Source organism: Colobus angolensis, unplaced genomic scaffold (genome assembly GCF_000951035.1).
Source record: "Colobus angolensis palliatus isolate OR3802 unplaced genomic scaffold, Cang.pa_1.0 Scaffold106, whole genome shotgun sequence".
NCBI lineage: Eukaryota > Metazoa > Chordata > Mammalia > Primates > Cercopithecidae > Colobus > Colobus angolensis.
The window spans coordinates 4,793,946-4,812,315 of NW_012111586.1; the positions used below are offsets into that span (position 1 = coordinate 4,793,946).

General features: G+C 54.5%; 1 long non-coding RNA gene across 1 annotated transcript in view; it reads right to left on the bottom strand.

Annotated features, from left to right (window-relative positions):
* The window catches only part of LOC105515113, a 3,054-nt gene extending 1,694 nt beyond the window's left edge, over positions 1-1,360 (bottom strand). Inside the window, exon 1 of the long non-coding RNA XR_001002266.1 lies at positions 1,146-1,360. This is a non-coding gene — a long non-coding RNA (uncharacterized LOC105515113). The remainder of the gene's footprint in view (positions 1-1,145) is intronic.
* Between the last annotated feature and the right edge of the window lie 17,010 nt (positions 1,361-18,370).

Below are 18,370 nucleotides of genomic sequence, written 5' to 3' on the forward strand. Positions count from 1 at the left end.
TGCCGCGCCTCCCGGGGCGCCCGCATTAAAGCGCATATGCAAGCCATGAATTATCAACTGAAAGGAGTCAATTACCGGCTGTAAAAACGAGTGTCTGCGCCCGCAGCGCCCCGGGCCATCCGCCTATTTACGGAGCGATCTACCCCGCCCGGCTGGGGAGGGGGCCTCGGGAGGGAGAGACACGGAGAAACGGAGCCCGAGACCGGGAGAGAGCCGGAGAGGCCGGGACTGGAGAGTCTGGGACACGAAGGAGAGGTGGGGAGAGACCGAGATTCAGCGAGATGCGCGGAGGGCCGGACAGGGGCCAAGGCGGCTCAGTCCCTCCCTTCCTGCGAGCAGGCAGGGAGCGGTGGGGTCTCAAGACCTCCAAGGCCCTGTCCCCCTACCCTTGGCATTTGTGTAAGGATGCAGGCCCTCCGCACTGCTGACCGTGACACTGGGCAGGAGGCCCCTAGACTGGGGGTTTGATCTGGGGCTCAGGCAGCGCTGGGCTGGGCGTAGTTTGCAGAGGGACCCGCCATCCTGGCAGGAAACTGGGGAGGAGGCAGAGGGTTTGTCCAGAGCGGAGGTAAGAACGATGGTTGAACAGCATGACCACGAATAAAGGGAGGAGGGCTTGAGGATAGGGACAAAGTGATGTGGAACTTATGTAGGAAATGATGCGCAGCCTCTCAGCATTGAGAGAGAAACCGGGAGACCAGCCGGCCCCAGTGGGACCAGGAAGTCCTGCTTCCTCCCCACCTGCTCAAGCTGTTCCCTCCTCTGGAAATGCTTTTCCTGCCTTCCTCCTACCCATTCTGTGATTCCAGGCCTCTCCAGCCTCTGTGCTGCCTTAGCCTCAACACAATACACTTATTATTATTACTATTATTAGTGACAGGGTGTCACTCTGTCACCCAGGCTGGAGTGCAGTAGTGCAGTCATAGCTCACTGCTGCCTCAACCTCCTGGGCTAAAGTGATCCTCCCACCTCTGTCTCTCAAGTAGCTGGGACTATAGGCACATGCCACCATGCCCTGCTAATTTTTTAAATTTTTTGTAGACATGGGTCTTGCTGTGTTGTCCTGATCTGGAACTGCTGGCCTCAAGCGATCATCCCACCTCAACCTCCCAGTGTTGGGATTACAGGCATTAGTCCCACTACGCCTGGCAACACACCCCATTCAGTTCTATGATCCAGACCTGACTTCACCATAGGCCAGGCCTTGTCCATGTTGCTGGGTATTGTGCCCTTGGAAGAAGGTCCTTGAATGTTTCTGAAAGAATGAATGAAGGAGTAAGCTGAGCTAGAGGACACGTTGGCCTGGAGGAGGCTGTGACAGAGAGGGCAGGGCCGGTGAGCCCAGATATGGACCTCCCATACAGATCAGATGGAAGTCTTTAGGCAACCACCCTATTGGAGTGAGGTCGCAGGAGCTGAGTTGAGCCCTTGCTGGGGGAGAGGGGGACAGGAAGTAGCAGGGGCAGAGAGAGAAGGGATAGATGGAGAGCTGTCATCAGCACCAGCAAGTCACTGCCAGAGCCCCGGGGCTTTGACTTGAATGCTTCATGGCCCCTGAAATCCTAGGTCTCTTCTTGGGGAAGAGGTTCAGGGAACCCCCAGTGACTTTGAGGAAGGAATGGGCCCTACACTGGGGCAACGAGAAGATTCTAGGCTTGGGAATCAAACAGAGCCTTTCTCTTCTGGTTGTGGGATCCCAGGCAAGCCTCTTAACTTCTGAGCCTCAGGTTCCTCATCTATGAAATGGGGATGGCCAGGGGAGGTGTCTCATGCCTGTAATCCTGGCACTTTGGAAGGCCAAGGCAGAAGGATCACTTGAGCTCAGGAGCAACAGACTTTGTCTCTATAAAAAAGTTAAAAACTAGCTGGGCATGGTGGTTCATGCCTGTGGTCCCAGCTACTCAGGAGGCTGAGGTGCCATTTTTGAGGCTACAAAATACCAAGCGCTACGATAATGGATTATCTCTCTACACAACAGCTTTCTAAGGTTGCGAAGTCATTTTGCAAACAAGGAAATTCTAAGACAGGCAGGGATTGGAAAACGGCAGATAAAGTTTTGAAGTCATTTCTGACTCCAGAGACTCTTTAACCGAGGCGCCATGAAGCCTCCTAGACCTGGTTCATATACCCACTGCCCTGTTCCCTCAGCCCTTCCAGCCTGGCCGAATCCAGACTGGGGGAAGTGGGGGCTGCACAGCAGGCAGGGCAGCTCAGGTCCAGCAGAGGTGGCCCCTGGGGTCTTGTTCCCGCCATGGCGTGGGTTGGGCATCTGTCCAGCTTGATGAGTCTCCAGCCCCGCCATGCCATTAGTGGGCAGCCAGAGGGGGTGTCTGCAATCGCCAACACTGGGGTTCCCACTGCTGCTTGCCTATTAGTGGCTGGTGGCTTCATGGTGATTTATTGGGGCTTCTTCATTTCCCCTTGGTCCGCTATAAACATATTTATACCACCGGAGTGACCGATAAATTTCCCTTATGAATCCTGTTATCTCCCCTATTAACCATCCGTCACCTTTTATGTGGCCACAATGGGCCAGGCCAGGGCACCAGGGCTGGGTGGGAGGCCTGCAGCCCACAGCCCCGGAGCCCAGTGAACTCTTCACCTCCCCCACTGCTCCCCAGACAGGGCAGCTGCTGCCTCCTCGGAGCTGCCTCTAGGATGAGGATATGGTCCTGGGGACAGACTGAACTTAAACACGCGGGGCCTTTGAAATGTGGCTTCCTCCAGGGTGTCAGTACGGGAAGTCCCTCTCAGGGCTAACCTGAGTCTCTCCTACTGTAGCTCAGCCTTCATTTCTTCTAAGTGATCAGGAGCCTCCTGAAGCTGCTACTGCTGCTGCTCTTCCTTCTCTCCCCACCCTCAGCTCTCATCCTTATCCTCTAAGTGCAGCAGAAAACTAAGACACAGTTAAATGTAGTACGGGGTTGGTGGGGGGAGATGGCAGCTGGCATTTGCTGAGCATCTCCTCTGTGCCAGTCACTTTGCATTCATGACTTCATGTGATCTTCACACAATCCTAGACCCGGGCATTTATGGCTCCATTTGTCAGATGAGGATGAGGAAACAAGGCTCAGAGATGTTAAATGAAGAGCCCAAGTTCACCCAGGCAAAGGGCAGAGCTGTGATTTGGGGCTTTTCTGGTCCCAAAGCTGGTGCTTTCAACCACTGCACTATACAGCCTCTTTGAATGCTCTTGGCTGGGAGAGGTTAATCAAAGAACATTTTCCAGAGTGCCATGGAGCAGGAGAGGGAGGTAAAGAGAGGGAAGGAGGGGGGACCCCTGTTGAAGGCTGGTTGGGGGAAATGGGCAGGGATGTGGAGTGGGGAGTAACCTCATTTGCTTTCCAGTCAGGGAAACCTGGACACCTGTTCAGTCAGGCCCCAAGTTGCTGCGGGTAGGGGGTAAGGTCTCTAAGAGCCGGGAGCCACCTGTCTTGCCAGAGCCCGAGCTTGAGGATTAGGGCTGGGCTCAGACCTCCTCTGCTGTTTGCCTGGGACACAGCCCCCTTCCTATTTAGGACTCAACCTTCTCCTGCACCTGGGCATGGAGGATTCTACCTTTTGACTACTTGATGCACCAGCTTCCTTGGGAGATGGCTGAGTGTGTATACATATTGGGATGCCTGGGAGTCCTGCTTCCGCCGACATCACCCACAAAATCAGCCACCACTACTGACAACTCGTCTGGAGTTAAGATAACCCCCATGCTCCAATGAAGAAGAATTCTGAGACTTGAGGAGACTGAGGTGTACCCTCTGAGTCCTGTCTTTGCTTCTCCAGCTCCAGGATAATGGGCATAGAAAGGTATTGTTATTCTCATTTTACAGATGAGATGAGGCGAGTGAGGCCCAGAAAGGGAGGGTATCTGAACAAAGAATGGAGTCCCAGGGCAAGGGATGGTGACTGGGGCAGGGTGGGGACTCAGCCGCATGAGAGCGGAGAGGAAGCAGAGTGGGGCTGAGGGGTGGAGTGTCTGCGGGTCTGAGTGGTCATGGGTGGAGGTGAAGGGATCAGCTCTCAGGAGGACGTCTAATTATTCATGTCCTCAGCAACAGAGTCCCAGGTGGTCTGAGGGTGGCTATGGAAGAGAGGATTATGGACTTAGCACCCCAAGGAAACAGATTCTCTTCTGACTACAAGAGGATATGGAGAGGTCATTCTGGCCATTCCCCTGCCTCCCATGGTCCAGAGGGAAGAGCTGTTAGAGGGGCAGATGGCTACACGATCTAGCTCCTCTACCTCCTGGCTCCCCATACCCCAGCACCTATGGGACATGGAGCCTAAGCTGGGAGAAAGTTCTGGATTCAGGCCCCATGTGGTCATTGACCTCCTGTACAGCCTGGAGCATGCCTGGCCTCCTCTGGGCCTCCTCCTTTAGAAAATCTCCAGCTCAGACTCCAGCCTCCATGCTACCATATGCCATGGGGACACCCTCCCCTCAGAGCAGAGCTCCTGTTGGGGTGGGGGGGCCAGGACGGGGACCAGCCAGACACTCTGGGCGTCTCTCCACAGTGATTCTCAGCCTTGCTCTGTGTCCTGGCCTCACCTGCTCCTCTGCCTCCCCGCCTTCCACCTGCCCTCCCTGTTCTACCATCTGTCTGTCTGTCTGCCTTTGTCTTTGGTCTGGCTGCCTCCTCCCGCTCACCCTTGTCCTCTCCTCTCTACAAGGTTGGTCTCCCTTGGAGGGAGGGGTAGGGCCGTGAGTGCGGTGAGAGCACATGCGAGCTCCCTCCCTCTCCCTTCCCGCCCCTCCTGCCCTCTCCTCCTCCCACACTCACAGACACACTCTCTCTCAGTCATTTTCAATGTCATAAATTTCCACATCTCTCTCCTCCACTCGGCTATTACCTGCGCCTCCGTCACCGGGCCGCGCTCTCGCTCCCAGATGGGCTAGGCCATCTCCGCTCTGCAAATGACTCAGGGAGAGAGAGGCAGGGAAGGAGGGAGAGAAAGGAGCAGAGACGAAGAGAGATTGAGAGAGATTGAGAGAGAAAGCAGGCGAGCAGAAAGAGACGGAAGCAGAGAGGGAGAAGGCAGCCCGGGGTAGGGCTCAGCCCCTCATCCTCCTCCAAACACAGAGTCACTGCCAACAGGGAGCCTGCCTGCCCCGGGCTGCAGGCAACAGGGTAGGATTGGGGGCTGGTGCTGAACCTGGGCTGCAGTCAGGTCACCCAGCTCTGCCTGCACCCAGTATGGGACTCTGTCCTTCCCCTCCACTCACATTTCCCGTGCGCCACCCTTGTGCCAGTCCTGTGCTGGTATTTTCTCTTTTCAGGAGGTCGGCTCTCTGCTGTGCAGTGCAATAGGACCCCGTGGGGACACTGCCAGGTGTGTTCAGAGTTCCTGCAGCTGGGGGTGGGGCTGCCCTGGGAGTGGTGCCTCTTTCTCCAGAAATGGACTCTGGGCACAAGGGGTTCTCTGCTCAGACCAGGGCTTCTCACCACCAGTTTGAAGCTCCCTTCTTCTCTCATATCTTCATAGGAACTCCTAGCTTTTGCACGTCTGGTTCTTTGGATGATAGTAGAGCTGGGAAGATCCAGGTGGTCTGGGGAGAGAGCATTTCCAGGCAACCCCATGGGACAGAGAGCAGAGCTGAGGAAGGGTCACTCTCCCAGGCAGGAGTAAAGTAGCAGGACTGAGAGAAAGTGGACAGGGAACCCCAGGCCCTCAAGATGCGGCTGGGAAGCACCAGCTGGTGGTATTAGTGATGGCTGTGATGTGTGCACGCTGCTGCTGTTGCTGGGAGGGTATGGACCCTGGGCCTGGTGTGGATACCAGAACTTCCAGAAAGGTTTACCAGCTTCTGTTATCAATGCCTCCAAGTGTTCCTCCACCCAACAGAGTGATCTTCCTGAGGCAGGAAGGTCGGCTTGAGCCCAGGAGTTCCAGGCTGTGGTGAACTATGATCGCACCTGTGAATAGCCACTGCACTCCAGCCTGGGTGACAGAGCAAGACCCCATCTCTAAATAAATAAATAAAAACAACACAAAGCAAATATGATCATGACACTCTCTTACTTAACCCCTCCAGTGGCTCTACCTCCCATGGTGAATAAAATCGAAGCCCCTGCTGGCCCCAGCCTCTCCTCCTGTCTCTCTGCCCACCTGTCTCCTGACAAGACCAAGAATATATCCAGTGCTCTTTCTGTTCCCCTTTTTCCACAGAGCTGGCTCCTCATTCCTCAGCTCAGATGTCACTGCACAGAGGAGCCGACCCCGATCAAATGCCAGGTCACCCCATGAATCTCTATCACGGTCTTCTGAACACCTGTTTTGTGGCCCTTTTTGCACACTGTCCTTGTGTTTCCTCATCTGTGTACTTGCTCAGGGTCAGACTCCTCTGATGCATTGTACCTCCATGAGGTCAGGAGCTGTGTTTGTTCTGCTCACCAGAGATGGCATCTGCCATGTTATGAGCCTTCAAGGACTGTTTGTTGACTGAATGAATAATGTTGATGTAGGCGCATCCTCTGACCTTGGTTTGGATGGGGACTGATGTTGGGATGGATGTTGAGGTTGGACTGATGGTCTCAGGGTTTCTGTCCATCTGGGAAATTTGATAAAATTCCAGTGTGATAGTGTCTACTCCAACAGGGAAAGGCATCTTGTCCTGATGTTGGGAATTTAGCCTATGACCAGGGTCAGGCCTCATAAAACAGAGTTTTTCTTAACTAATGGCCACACGCTGGAGTCCCTTCATCTATGGGTAAACATTTAGACACGCACACACAAAAACACACATGTGTGCTCACCGCAGGCATCTCCATGCACAGAGTGGCCTCAGGCAAGCCACACTCACACACATACAGTCCTCAGAGATGTTGTACACACACCAAGGCACACAAAGTGACAAACCCAGTTTTGGACATTCCTGCACATGCCAGACACAACCCCACAGGTGTATTTGTGAGCAGATGCACACATACATGCACACATACCTGCAAGTATGTACGTATGTGTGCAGACACAGTCATGTAACCCAACGTAGACACTTAGAATGACATCAATGGAGAAGACACCTGTTCACCTGCTTGCTTGCTGGGGCGTCCACACCATGGAGTACCAGACTGGGCTTGGACCTCCCCTCTGGCAGTGGGGTGCATTACACTCAGGGGTCCATGTTCTCCAGCCTCACCTCTACAACCACCCACCCCCACCCTTGACCCCTCTCCCCTACCTCCGCCCTCATGGTCTTGTGAGAGACTCAAGCTTCTGCAGACTCACTCTGTGGCCAGAGGCAGGGCTCGGCTGGAACTGGGATCAGGGCTTGGTCTGTGGACAAGGCCAAGGTTCATTGGGTGGCTGGGGTCAGGCTCATCTGGGACCAAGGTCAAAGGTGAGTTGGGGCTGAGGTTTTCTTGCTTTCTGTGTCTCTGCTCACAGGTGTACCCACCCCAATGTGTGCCACCCTGAGGAGCCCCTGGCAGGATCAAGACTCAGGGTCCTCACTGTGGGCCTCTGCAGCTTGTGGAAGGTGAAGGGGGGCAGGTGGGGGGCCAGGCCTGGGCAGATAGCTGTGAGGTACGTTTCCATCTCTGCGGGTCGGGCGGGCGAAGCCATTTCCAATCTGCTCTCTATCATTTTCAATATCATTAATCCCAGACACTCTATTTTCCATGCCTGCGCAGCCAGGCCCTCGAGTGTGCGCCGTGTAAAGTGACACATATTCATCACCGGCTCGTGGCGCCGGCGCCGACGCTGATACAATATTAGTGTTCCCCCCCCTTTCGGAGCCCGCTCCGCCCGGCTCCCCGATGGCACGAATCCATCACCTGGAGCCTGTGTCACTTTCCCCAGCAGCCACATTTGTTTGGGCACTTAGGAGGTAATTGTGGCACATTAGCCCGGGTGGGGAAGGGCGCCGGGCCCCCAGGAGGAGGGGGAGGCCAAGGCTGCTTCTTCTATAGCCCCAACCCATCCTGGCCTGGTCCAGCCCCTGGGTTCTGGATTCTTGCTCATTTTTGACGGAGAGGATCTTGGGAAGGAACCCATGTGGAAGAGGTCAACTCGGGCCTCATCAGGAGGTCTCAGGTGGTTCCCTAGCTCTCCTGTTAGCCCCAACATTGGGAGTTGCTCCACAAAGGCGCTGGCTTGGAGGTGATGGATTCAAAACCTTTTCTTGCCAACCAGTCCCCATCCCAGCACTGAAACTCAGGATGTGGCAACACCAGCCCTGCTGGCTCCATTCCAAATTCCATATGGGAGTGGGGAGTAGGGGGAAGCAGGAGGGAAGACACCCCAGCCCTTGGGAACCCAACTCTGAGGGAAAATCTGGCTCTGTCCTAGAAGCCTGGGCCGAGAGAGGAGGCCCCTCCTCTGAGAGGGGGTGACATGGCCCACCCCTCAGGAATCCTTTCTGCATTCAGGTGGAGGGGACATCACCCAGCCTGACTAATTGAGGTGGCCCAGGTCAGGGTGCTTTTGGGAAGGCTTCCTGGAGGAGGTGAGCTAGACACAGGGACAGCCTCTGGATACACGGAGGCCCAGAGTGGCTGCAGAGTAAAGAGGAGCAGCAGCCGGGGTCATTGATCTGAGCAGAGGCCAGACTGTGCAGGGACATGGGTTCTCCCTCCCTAGTCCGCAGGGCTAACACCCATTAACCTCATCAGCAGACAAATTGCCCGTCTTGTCAAATTCCCATTTAAAATGCAAACTCGATTTGACAGAGTAAACGGAGCGGAGGTGGGAGCGGATAATCCAGTGGAGGCTCATTAGCGAGGCCCAATGAGAGGTCTCTGCTGGGATGGCCTAACGGACCTGCCATGATGAACCTCTCAGCCTCTTAGCATCCCGCCACCCGCTCAATACCCTGACTCATCTGCCCTACTGTCCAACCCCTCACAGAGTCTGGGGACCCCAGCTGCCTACCACCACCTCTGGAAGGTGCATCTGAGGGCTTTGGAAGCAGACAGAGCTGGGAACCAGGCCCTGCTTCTCTGCCTGTCCACTCAGTGGCCTTGGGCAGTGACAACAGCCACCATCCCCCTAGAGATCCCACTGGATCACAGTGTGTCTATTCTCCTATAAGGCCCATGCTGTAGGGGTCCTGTGAGTTGGCATGATTAACTCACTTATGAACGAGAAACTTGGGGCTCAGGGAAGTTGCCCGGCTAGAAAGAGGCAGGCGGAGTGCGGACTTGAACCCCAATCCATCAGACTCTGACAGTCACACTTGTAACCACTGTACTACTCTGCCTTCCTGGATTGTACATGATTGTCCTTCCTTCTCTGCCTCCCTGGTTTCAGTGTTGTCACCAGCTGTGTGGGTCTAGAAAAAGTGACTTCCCTTTGAAGTTCGTTTATCTCATCTGTAAAAAATGGGTGAACAACAGCTGCCCAGGCCAAGGGTTAGGATAAGGAGAATTTTAGTAAGTTTTTGGCTTAATGAATACTAATAACCACCCCCGCAATATCTGCAGACAACTTAGCCTGGGGGGTGGGGGTAGGAAGGGATGGGTCTGAAGCGGAGAGAAAGATGCTAGATTTTCCCAGGAAGCAGCTCATGAACAGACCACAGGCCCTTCCTGGTGCTTGGAACCTGGACACCTCTAGACTGGCACCCTCCCCTGCCTTCTCAGCTCCATGCCTGGACCCCTCTAATAGGAAAGAAGCTCTTGGCCACTCTCAGGGCCTGGAGTGGGGCTGATGGGTCTCCCAACTCTGGGAAGGGGTGTCTTGGGCAGGTGAAGGTCCCGCCTCCCAGGCCACTCCTTCCCGTCCCGTCCCGTACTGCAGCCAGGCTCTTGCTGCCTGTTCTTAGTAGTTGGAATAATAGACGATTATGAGGCTCTGGAGGGCAGCTGCCGAGAGGTAATGGGCTGTTGCCCTACCTTACCTCTCCCTGGGTGCCCCCAGCTCTGCTCCCTCACAGGTGCATGTGGAGCCCCCACCCTCCAGACTCAGGCTGCACCTGTCCCTGCTGCCACACAGGGCGCTGTGCTTCTTGGCTGCCTGGGAGCCGGTGCTGGGTGTTCTCTCGGGGTCCCATTGCCTGTTGCTGACATCACAGCAAGAGCCTCACCCCAGTCTCTGCCTGCCTCAGAGGACGGCTTGCCAGACAACTGGAGGCAGGTGGAGAGTGCCACCCACCCCTTTGCCCTTCCTCCTTTGCAGCCCACCCCAGCCAGGCTTCACAGGCACCAAACTAACTGCTCTGAATCCCACCATGACTCCTCAGCATCCCCAGGGGAGAGCCAAACCCCTCAGCTGGCATTCAAGGCTCTACAAAATCTGCCCTCAGTTTGCCTTCTGGTTTCTCCCTTGGCACAGTCTCCTGAGCTCCACTCTGTCTGCCTTTGCCAAGCTATGGGTTACCCTTGTATCCTTGCTTAGCATCCCCTCTAGATTCAGCATCGACCTGAGGGGTGGGGAGCCTCTTCCTCTTCAGCCCCCTCTGCCCTGTCCTCACCTGATCCTAGCAGGGAGCTGGTAGGGATCCCTCTGACACCCTGGTCCCTGGTTGGGGGTGAGGGTGAGCCCCAGAGGAGGAAAGGCTGAAGGGTGGGTGGTGCTCTCAGCCTCCCTCCAGTTGTTTGGCAAGCCATCCTCTGAGGCTGGCCTAATTCCCTTCAGAGCCTGGCTCCCATCTTCAGGGTGGGGCTTAGGGAGCTGAGAGCCCAACGCTAATGCCTAAGAAAGTCGTGGGTGGATTAGAAAGCGAGGGGGATTAGGGCCAGAGCTGGTGGCTGATGCAGGAGTGGAGCCCCTCCTTCTGAGGAAGAGGAGGCTAATCCTGCTTAGCGACTGAGGAGCTGTCATGCTGAGGGGGGCTTCTTCCCATCCACTTGGGCTGCCCAGGCCCAACAGGAGCAGCACGAATACCCATCCACTCCCTCTGTCCTCCAAACTTTTTGTCTCATGTCCCTCCAAACCATCCTGCTCTGCCTTGTCCTCCACAGAGCCCCAGCCCTCCACATAACCTCAAAACTTCTCATCCTGCTGTGTCTGCCAAAACTGCCCCATCTAGCCATGTCCACCAACCTTCATTACCACCTACTTCTCCGTGAAACAGGCCATCGCTAAGGCCCATTCATCCCTCTGCCCAGAAAGTCTGCAGTGGATGCTGTGGTGCTGCCCAGCTTGCCCTCGAGGGCCGAGACATTCTTGCAGTGCTGGGAGTGTTGGCCGCTGTGGCCTCGCGGTCGAGTTCCTTCCCGGGGAAGTGTCCTCAGCTGGCCTCACACAAGGTTATGTCCCTTTGTTGGGGGCAGTCCACAGGTGACTGTGGTCAGTGTGGGAGTCTGGCCTCCCCACTTCAATCTGGGACATCTCTGAAAGGCCATCCCAGCAGCAGACTGCGATGTGAGAGGGGCCGAGGCCACTGTTGCAAGGGTAGCCCAGTTCAACCTGTCCCTCTGGCCAGTGCAGTGTCCCTACTGCCTCACCAGGCCATTGTTCCTCAGAACATTTCCAAAGACCCCACTGCACACTCCCTTCCCGATCTCTGCAAGAAATCTCACCTTTCACTTTCTTAAGTCCCAGGTTCGAGGATAGAAGATTAGATCGATCAGGGAAGGGCCTGGATTAGGAGCTCCTGACCTGGATGTCAGGTGAGGACCAGCAGTCCCTTCCCTGAGGATTAATCCTCCTCCGGGCTTCTTTAGTTTTAGTGGTATAGGTAGCAGCCCCATGGGCTGAGAGGGGAGAGAGGTCCTGCCCTGGAGAGCCAGTCTGGGATCCTGGCCTCAAGGAGGAGGCAGATTCTGTCTGGGGAGCTGATTAAGGAATGAGAAAGAACCCTGGCCTGAGAGCTTCATCTGAGACTGGAAACAAATCACGCCTCCCTCCAACTCCCCATGAGTCTGGCCTGAGAGGAGAGGCAGAAGTCTGACTTGGGAACCTGCTCTGAGCAGGGAGGAAGGACTCTATACTGAGAGCTGGGTCTGAGGGTGTAGGCTGGCCTCTAGACCAAGAGAAGAGGCCCGTAACCCAAGCTGCCTGCTCTACTGGGTCCCTGGTCCCACCATCAGCTGGGTCTTTGGCTCTCCAAGCAGGCAGCCAGCGTGATGCCTGCATGTGGGGGGAATGGGTCTCTGTGTTAATAATGGGAGGGCGTTGGAGAACAAGAGAGAGTGTTGGAGAATAGCTGGCTCCTCGGTGCCATCAGGCTTGAAGCTCTGTGGGAATGGAGACCTTCCTGCATGCAGGGCCTCTGAAAAATGCTGGTCCCAGGGTAACTTGAGAGCAGGGCCAGGGAAGGGGATGGATTGACCTTTGAGCGTCAGTTTGGGATGTGGGGTCAGTAGAGGGGGACCACTCCCACTCTGTTCCCTACCTTTGATGGACAAATGCTAATGACATTACCAGCGATTGACTAGAAACGAATAAATAATTCAGTCTGGCCTGAAAATGGGAGAAAAGTACTTAAATGCTATTGACAAGTCAGTCCCTGGTCTCATTACCCATGCAGACTCAGGCCTCCACATCGACCATGTCCCCCGATTCCTCCAAACCCCACTGTGGGCAGCCTCTGGCTTCCCTCCCATCAACCTGGCCCAAGTTGTGTGCGGAGGGTTACCTGGGGAGACCAGGTGGAGGGCTGAGGCTTGTGGCTCAGACCAGAGGGACCCTGCTGCCCAAAGGACAGCAGTCCCCCAAGTTCTTCCCCTTTTCCCAGATACTGGCAGCAGTGCCTCTTCACAGGCAGGACAGTCCTGGGAAGTCCCTCTGCAGCCCCGCTCCAGGTGCACTTGCACAGGGGCACAGGCGGGCACTCGCAGGGACACACAGAGCCCGCCCCACAGCTGCGGCATCCTCTTCCAGGACAAGAAGAGCGGTGACCCCCAGGGCAGCTGTCAGTCACTGTGCTCTCGGGGAATACAAACTCATTAAACGTTTCCCTGCCTTGTCCCAGGGGCCCTAGTCCCCGAGTCAAGCCTGAGGAGGAGGAGGAGGAAACAAATGTGCAGCTGATCTTTTAAAAGCACATCCTGTATTTCTGACCCTGGAGAAGAGAAGAGGGGATTACTGAGGGTGAGGATTACCCCTGGAAGGCCCTCTCTGTGGGTTCCTAGGGAGATGGCATTTCTAGCCCCTATAACACACCCACAGCTCCTCCAAACAACAATTCTACAAAACAAAACCTTCCATTTTCTTTAAGAGTCTCCCTCTCTCTCTTCCTGAGCTGCCTGGGCCTGACACCCCTTCAGGATGCCTCCTCTGGTGTCAACAATCGGAAGCCAACAACACCTGCTGGTCAGAGATGGGACAGCCTCAGAGACCCTTTAGCCTAGGGGATAGGTCACAAACAAGGACTCAGTGGAGGGGAATTTGGGGGAGCAGGCTGTGGCCTCGGAACCAGGCACTGCATGATGCTTCAGTGGATATGAAGGGGTCTACTCCAGCCCAGCCCAGGAAATCATTCTAAAAGGGACCCTATCTCTTTGCAAACCAAATAACCTGCTCTCTGGGTGTGGGCAGAGGCCCTGGCAGCCCCCCAGTGCCTATCATTGGTAGACCTATCTACTCCCTCCCTTTGGAGACCAGACCCTTCACCTTGCAGTCTGTAGGGTTTGGGCTGGGGTTGCCAGTCCCTGCCTCCCTCCTGGTCTCCTCCCTACTGCCTTCAGAACTCTGCCCCCACCAGAGCTTGGCCTCAGAATATACCTGGACCAGCCCCTCCCTTTCACTGCCCCTGCCCCACAGAACTCTAAGGGCTCCTCAGCTCTCTGTGCACAGCACCCCCTGCCTCTGGAGTGGGCTGAAAAACTCTGCTGTCCTGCTCATCATCCAGAAGGCCCTTCTTGCTCCGCGTTTCCTCCCACCGTTGTGTCCCACGGGGAGTCATTTATCCGATCGACTGGCTCTCCTCAGTGCAAACATTCACAGGAGCATTAACAAGCCTAAAACCCAATTAGCCTTCAATTACTCAGGCCTTAGTCAGATTTTCTGTGGTGGGGACAGGGGTGAGGAATGTATCTGGACACTGCCTGGGCGGGACTCCCGCCCTTTGGCCAACCCCCCAACCCATGCACTAGCACTCTGTTGCAGCCAGCCTGCTCCCCTCTGTGCTCCCTCCTGCCCTATACCACCTTCTTTCCTTCTTATTCTTCTCTCCCGACCCCTTTCCTACACCTCTCTAAAAACAATCATTGTTTTTAAATGTACATACCCAATACATAAGGTTTGCAAAAACTCGTAAAAACATAAAGCAAAAGAAAAGAAAATGAAAAGCTAAATCCTGCTCTACCTCCCATCCTGTAAATCCTGCTGTCAGTAATTGGGGGTTCTCCTTCCTTCCCTATGTTGAATTCTACACATTTACAACCCCCCAACATGGTTTTAAGTGTTCTTTAAACATCTTCAAATTGGGATCACACTGTATATGAATAGTCATATAACTATTCATACCTACTCTTCTCTCACTTTCTCTTTCTTTCTTTTTTTTTTTTTTTTTTTGAGACAGAGTCTTGCTCCATCACCCAGTATGGAGGTGCAGTGGTGTGATCTTGGCTCACTGCAGCCTTTGCCTCCAGGGTTCAAGCGGTTTGCCTCCAGCCTCAGCCTCCCCAGTACCTGGAATCATAGGCATGCCCACAATGCCTGGCTAATTTTTGTATTTTTTGGTAGAGACAGAGTTTCACCATGTTGGCCAGGCTGGTCTCAAACTCCTGACCTCAAATGATCCGCCTGCCTCAGCCTCCCAAAGTGCTGGAATAACAGGCATGAGCCACTGTGCCCGGCCCATACTTATTCTTTTCACCAACCAGTGACATCTTATTTAGTTCGTACTTCTCTTTTCCCTCATCTACTTTCCCTCTGTACCTCTCCTGAATCTTTCTATACCTCCTCCTTTTCCTGGGACACATAGTATTCCATGGTTTGGACACCCTCTAATGTATTTAATCAGCCCCTTCTTGATGGACATTTAGTTGTTTCTGGTGTTTGGCAATGACAAGCATCATTGCAGGGACCACCTCTGTACTTACATTGCTGTAAGTTTTCTGTGGGACAGATTCCTAGAGTTGGAATTATGTGGCTACAGGGGATGCATATTTAGAATTTTGATAATTATTGCCAAATAATTAATCAATAATTGCCCTTTATCTCCAGAACCTCCAAGGTTGTACCAATTTGTACTCCCAAGAGTCTCCGTTTCACCCTACTTTCATCAGTATTGGGTATTATCTTTTTTAAAATAATTATTGGCCAGGTGCAGTGGCTCACACCTGTCATCCCAGCACTTTGGGAGGCTGCAGTGGGTGGATGGCTTGAACCCAGGAGTTCAAGACCAGCCTGGGCAACATGGTGAAACCCCTGTCTTTACAAAAAATACAAAAATTAGTTGGGCGTGCTGGCCTACACCTGTAGTACCAGCTACTCGGGAGGCTGAGGTGGCAGGGTGGGAGGATTGCTTGAGCCGAAGGTTGAGGTCGCAGTGAACCATGATTGTGTCACTGCACTCCAGCCTGGACAATGAATTGAGATGCTATCTCAAAAAAAAAAAAAAAAAAAGATTATTATTTTATTTTCATCTAATTTGATTTGTACTTTTTTTCCCTCATCTCCTTTCCATCTTCACCTCTCCTTTACTTCCGTGCCTCACCCCTTTCTCAATTCCCTCCCTCCTACCTTGCTCCTGTCTCTCCTTCAGCACCCCTCTTTCCTCACCTCCTTTGTCCCTTCCACACATTCTTCCCCATATCTTCTCATTCTTTCTTTCCCCTCCTCTTCTCCCTTCTTCCCTGGGTACTGCAGTCCCTGGGGGAGGGCAGCCAGAGAAGCTATTAGCTCTGCCCCCCTAATACTCTGAGTCCCACTCGCCTCTTAACACCTCCCTGAGCCTGGGCCTCTAAGCCCCATCTCACTCTCGTCTCCCTCTAATCACTAAGGCTTATTTCTGATTTTCTGAAGTGACAAGGAGCTGGGTTTGGGGGGAGGGAGGGCTGTCAGCCAGCATCTCCCAGGATTGAGGGAGGGAAGGATGCAGGGAGGGAGGCCTGGCTGGTAGGATGGAGTGGTGGAGACTCCAGCTAGGCCCTCCTCACTCTGAACAGGGAGACCAAGTTCTCCAGCCCCTTCTGCCTCGACTTATAGTGCATACGTTTCCAACCTTAGGGTGTTCTTTTAGGCTAGATTCTATATTCTCTGGTTTCCTCTGTAAAAAGGAAAGTGACTTCCTCCCCTCCCTTCACTCAAGGGAGCCTCTGTGGACAGGGCCTCTAATGCCCTTCTCCCTCCCTTGCCACCACCCTGCTAGGAGAATCCTGCCCCCATCTCTCCCTGCCCCACCCTTTTGATCCTGTAAGTGGGAAAAGCCTCCAGGCTGCAAAGCCTGTGTCTTCTGCTTCCCACCTTATATAAATCCCGGTCTCCCCTCCCCTGTCCCAAATCCATCCCTCCAAAAGCTCAGTGAATTGGCATAAATTTAATTAAGGACAGCAGCAAATCTCTCGTCGTTTTAAAGACATTTAGGGTTTAAAATACATGCTAAGAGTAGAGGTCTCAAGAGAGGTGGGATGAGGGAACCAGAACTAATTCCTGGGAGGTACAGTTGGGCCTCTGTTCTAGCCCTAGTGAGTGACCCTGGGTGCTCCCCTTGGTGTCTCTGAGCCTTGGTTTCCTCATCAGCTCCCTAAAAGTTCTGCAAGGCCCAGCAGGACTACCTTGCTCTCGACTGGAAGTGTTCTTGCTGTGCTAATTTAATTACATGGACTAACTGGGCCCAGGCTGAGGAGGCAGTTAATGGCAGCTGCAGAGACAGTGAGTAATCAAGAATTAATTAAGCGTTTCTGGGGATTCCCAAGTCTGGGCTAGGGATTCCTATGAGCCTGGCTCTGGCTGGGCAGGGAGTGGGGCCCCTGTAGCTACCCCCTACCCTGTTCCTGGCTCCTCAGGAGTTAGGGAAACAGCAGGCCCTAGCTGCAGGAAGGTTCTGAGTAAAGGGCTGTCCATCCACTAAGGCAACCTCTGATCAATGGGATATGGAACCACACAGTGGGGACCGGGCACAGTGGCTCCTGCCTGTAATCCCACCACTTTGGGAGGCTGAGGCTGGAGGATTGCTTGAGCTCAGTAGTTAAGACCAGCCTGAGCAACAAGTTGAGGCCTCATTTCTACAAAAACTCAAAAGCAAAAAATTAGCTGGGCATGGTGGCAGCCGCCTGTAGTCCCAGCTACTCAGGAGGCTGAGGTAGGAGGATTGCTTCAGCCTGGGAGGTTGAGGCTGGAGTGAGCCGTGATTACACCACTACTGTACTCCAGCCTGGGTGACAGAATGAGACCCTGTCTCTAAATAAATAAATAAATAAATAAACCCTCACAAGGGCCAGCAGTGGGGTGGGCTGTGTGAAACTGAACAGGTGCCTGTGCCTGTGGGTCTGGGGCATTTTTGTGAAGACCTTAGCCTTTGTCGAGGCTGGGATCAGTCCAGGCTGGGTGGGTGAAAAAAAAAAATGTGGCATTTCAGCCTCTGGGCTTTGGAGTCAGGCAGCCCCGAGTTTCAGTCTCTGCATTACTATTTGCTAATAGTGCGCCGTTGACTGAGGGCTTCCCCCACAATGCTTTACCCTCTGCCCCAGTGCTTGTCCTCCAGACATTCGCGGAGCGGGTTCCTTCATGCCATGCAGGTTTCAGTCAAAACGCACCTCCTTAAGAAGCCATCTTTGACCACTCAGTCTCATTTACCTCTCCTTCCCCTACAGCCACTGCCACATCACCTTCCTTATTTTCTGTTCATTTATTTCTTGTTTCCTGTGTGTCGCCTGCCTCCTTCACTAGAGTCAAGTTCCACGGAGGCAGAGACCGGGTCGGTCTGGCTCACAGGGGTATCTGCCGAACCCTAAACCCCGCTGGGTACACAGAAGGCGATGGAAGAGGGAAGAGGCCTCTCTGAACCTGTTCCCTCCCCTGGAGAGTGGGGCTAATCACATACCCTGCAGGCTCTGAGGTGGTTGTGAGGAGGATTCAGAGAGGAGACCCGGGGAGCTCTGAGCGCGGTGCCAGGCCGGGACGTGGTCACCGCCTCGTCACTTGTGCATTTCATGCTGTGGCCTCCCAGGCCGGGCGACGCGGCCGCGGGGCTACAGCTCTGGGCCAGGCCCGCCAGGTCCCCGCCCCGCCCGCCGCGGGCCCTGCTCCTTCCCAGGCGCCCCCGCGCCGCCGGCGCTTTGAAGTCCCAATCCGGCAAATAGAGTCAATCAATTATGAAGGGAACAATCTGGCGGCCCCTCGGGGAGCGGCGGCCGAGCGATCCCGGGGGATTAGGCGGCAAATCGCGCTGAGCCTCCCTAAGTGACAGCGAGAGAATCGCGCGCGGCGGCGACGGCGGCGGCGGGAGCGGGAGGGAGCGCGGCCGCTAACCCGATTATGCAGATCCGCGGGGGGCGCGGATTAGGCCTCGGGGGCGGCTTCGCCCTAAGCGGCTCGCGGA